Below are 4,303 nucleotides of genomic sequence, written 5' to 3'. Positions count from 1 at the left end.
GAGTGAGAGTGTGTGTGTGTGTGTGTGTGTGTGTGTGTGTGTGCGCGTGTAAGTGTGTGTGTGCGCGTGTAAGTGTGTGTGTGTGAGTGTGTGTGTGTGTGTTAGTAGGCACTATATAAAATAAACTATTATTATTATTATTATTATTACTATTATTATTATTATTGTTGTTGTTATGTAGCCATTGATTCTATCACTGGAATGAGGCATATGGAAAAAAGAAACTGGTTCAAACTGGCTCATGTCCTTTCATGTTTGACTGACTGTAACTCACTGTCTCGTCTACAGGCCGTCTGTCTGACTCTTTCAGATGGTAGTGAGAGCGCTGAGGAACCTTCAGCATTCAATCACTTGTTTATTTTTTACAGATGAAGATATCAAACGTCTAGTGCAATGTGTCCATGCCCAGTTCTTTCTCTCCTTCAGTATAAATGACGATTGGAGTGGAAATAGAGTGGATTAAATATTATAGATTAGTTAACCAACAAAAGCATATCGCTGCATCAGCGTTGGTCACGGTACGTCTCGGGTCTGCTGTGATTCCTCAGGAGCGAGAGTAGTTCTGACAGCAGTGAGCATCGGTTTGGAGGATGGACTGAAACATCACAATCACGGCATCACACATCTGTCCTGTTGTTCTGAGCATCAGAGAGAAAGCGCTATGGTTGATTCTGTCACCTCTCTCAAGACTGAGGAGAGTCGCTAGATGAGACGCCGCTGAGCTGAGCTCTATCCAGCTGTTTCAAGTCAGCTTGTGAGATGAATCGGACAGTGCACTGAATGAGTTCAGTAAAGAATGAGGTTTCAGCCAGAGCGATTATATCATTAGCCCCTGTTCATTTCATGAGAAAGAGTGACCAGTATGTTATTCATCACTTCCCCACAGAAAACTCACTCATTTGGAAAGGAATAACATGAAAGAATTATAGAAACAATAGAAAGCAGCATAGAGCAGACTCTGTCTATGGATTGTGATCTCGTGTGGTACATTAGAGCAATGCTTTGCAGGTTGCAACAGCACTAATTATGTGCGCAATAACCATTTCTGCTTCAGATGGGATGCACGTTAACCGTGCGTGGTGGTCTGCGACAATATTTTAATGAAGTGTAAATACACTGGCAGAGCCGTACTGACACTTTATGAAATAAAGCCATACAGAAAATGTATTTTCCTTTCTTGTTATTCCTTTGCAAATACAGCGCTGCAGGGATGATGTGCTTTCGTAGGCCAAAACCCAGAAACAAGTTCACTCTCCAGTTCTTCTGGTCCCATCGTCCTGAAGCCAGTGGGTTTTTTGGTTAAATGGCGGTGAACACAAACATTTTACTCTGTGACATAAAATGCATCAGTAACACCCCTTGTGGTTTTTTAAAAGCTTTTATTTGTTGCTAACAAGTGTCCAAATTATACTACAGAGGTTGTCTGAGACATTAAACATCACCCTGAACAGGTAAAGTCATAAACTCATTGCTTTCACAGCCTCATTGTGTTTATAATTCTGCTTATTGTATTTAGGCTTCAAAATTCATAACAAATGTGTTCATTTGTAAAAAATAATAATGATATTAATTATCACGATGTACAAATACTCTAACAATCATATACTTGTGCTGGTCACAGAGCTGATTTTCTCCAATAATCCAAAAGCCAATAGAAACATCCTATTGGTTTTTGTTGTGATATTAATCTGTGAGTTGACCTACAAACACACGTCATTACTGCAGTGCTCTGTGAGAAATGAAATGGTCAAAATGGCATGAAAATGAGTTTTTTAATTTATGGTGAAATAATGTTTTAAATCTGATTGCTCAGTAATGATATCTCACACATCTCCACAACAAACAGCATCATTTCTTTGTAAGATTTTTCTTTCCCCTTATTTAAGCATAAGTGTCAATGTAGTGAGGTATAGCATGGTCAATCCCTGGAATGAGTATTAGATCATGAGATACACATTGATTCTACTCCCGCCTGGACAGATGTCATCTGACAAAACAGATGCTTTGCTTCATGATCCAGATTTCACATGGAGAAAATAAAAACTAAAGTAACATTAATCAGGGCCTTCAATAATTCACCTCACAAAACGCATTGGAGTCAACAGAAACTGTTCTGAAACGTCTGTGAATCTGATAAATATCATCTGAGTAGTGTTGTGTGGTTTTATTGAGGGTTTTGAGGATGAATTCATGCACCACTGACCCAAACCCTGGAAGAAATGAAGGAGTGAGCAAGAACCACAGATCAGTGACAACATGCCAAACTGTATATACTTTAACATGCATTACAGCTCAAAACCACAAACGCATTCACACTACAGCTGTTTCTGTGGTCTTTCATTTGGGTTCAGGGTGGTTTTCTTTCAGATGAACCCTTCTGTGGATCAGACAGTCTTTGGGGAGCGTGTGATAAACGGAGCTCTGGCAGTTGAATCATTGTCTTATAAAACAGGCCAGAACCCCTCATCCGGCGACCTGCCGAGCATGTGCATTATTTACTGGGTCGAGCTGTGCAGGCTAATTATAGAGAGGTCCCTATTGTTACAGGGCTGTTTGCATGACTAAAGCATGCTGGTCTTGGGTTTATCTCGCGCAGGATACGGACCAGCGCTCACAGAGAACCGTCTGAGTGAAGCACACGTCTGCTGTGTATAGCCTGGAGAAGCAGCTACATTCATGCTGAGAGCAGTCTTCACTGAGTCTGCGTGCTGGACGACACGTTCGGCAGAAGCTGTGATTGTGCTACAGTAACTCATTACTGGGATTCACAGGAGCCATGATGCACCAGGATCAGTGAGAAGCACGTGCCATAGTGGACTGCCAGCGAACACACACTACACGAGCATCTCAGGACACTTCTGATGATTACAGACGCTCTCCTTCTAATCGATGAGTACTAGTATTACAGATCTTTTTGTGACACTGAGTTCTCAAGCATCATTCAGAAATGATTTGAGAACTCCTTCAATTCCAGATCAATTCCTAAATCTGAGCACAAGCAGAAAAGTATTTTGAACTGAAGGAAGTAGAAATAAAGGGATATTCATGTTTCATTATAATCAGAAACATGATCATACAGTACAACATTTCCTGAAAACATTACATGGAAATGACACTAACAGAATATTTCATAAACTTCAGTTTCATAAGTTTGCATGGTGAATGAAGATGTATTTGCTGTACTGAACCTCAGTGTTTGAGTCTGTCGTGCGCGCGTGAATTATGACGCAGTACTGCCCTCTTCTGGACACAAGATAGAAGGTGTACTTATTTTTACAGAAACATTTTTAACCATTTTGTCAAACAGCAGAATGTTAAACTGAATGTTATTCCCGGATTCTCAATTTTTATATGATGCTGACATGGCTGCATGCAGATTGATTAGAGAGGAAAACCACACAAATGCATTAATTCTGCACTAATGAAACACTTGAGGTTCTTCCTGTCACCCTTTTATTTCCTTTAATTCCTTTTATTTCCTCCTCTACTCAGTCTCTATCACCTCTAAAGCATTAAAGCGTTTAACAGTCTCGTTGATGCTACAAGCCAGTGCTGTTAGGTGCATCTCATCTGTCATCTTACCTGCATTCCTGTTTGTTTCACATTCAGTTCATCCAATAAAGCCACACTCAAGTTCACCTTCTGTCCCTGTGTCTGAATATCATGACAGTGTCATACTGCAATGAATGCAAATCATAAACTACAGCAGAAAACAGAGATGCTCACCAGAGATGTATTTTTCCTCAGTTGACTGGCTGCTGTTCCTCTTGCAGCATCGAGGTAGTTTCCATTGCTACAGTAATGAACTACAAAAGAAAAGAAAAGTATCAATTCAAACCACATGGTGTACACTAGAGAATAAAGATGCTGCAGATGTTACTCACCTGTTTTTGGTTGTGTTTTGTTTTGTTTTAAACTTACAATTTTGCAAACTGTTAGTTTATTGTTAATTCATAGTTTATAAACTGTAGTTAATACATTAAAAGACTCCATACAAATAGTGAGTAATTCATTCATTATCACTAAAATTAACCAAATTATTATTGTTTAATTAGCTTGTAGTAAAGGAATTGTTAAATGGTAATAAGGAGTGACTAGTTCTCGCTTTAGATTAGGTCACTGAAAATGGGAAAATGTCATGAATTAAATGTTTTAAACCAACCGTTATTGAACATTAATTGCATTCATATTCATTCATATGGCATTATTCACACATATTGCATTCATATAAAATGTTTACGGATTCATTAAGGAGACACTCACACACACACTCAAACACACACACACACATGCGCGCGCGCGC

This window comes from Sinocyclocheilus rhinocerous, unplaced genomic scaffold (genome assembly GCF_001515625.1).
Source record: "Sinocyclocheilus rhinocerous isolate Xijiao unplaced genomic scaffold, SAMN03320098_v1.1 scaffold326, whole genome shotgun sequence".
Lineage (NCBI taxonomy): Eukaryota > Metazoa > Chordata > Actinopteri > Cypriniformes > Cyprinidae > Sinocyclocheilus > Sinocyclocheilus rhinocerous.
Note: the sequence above shows the minus strand (reverse complement) of the source record.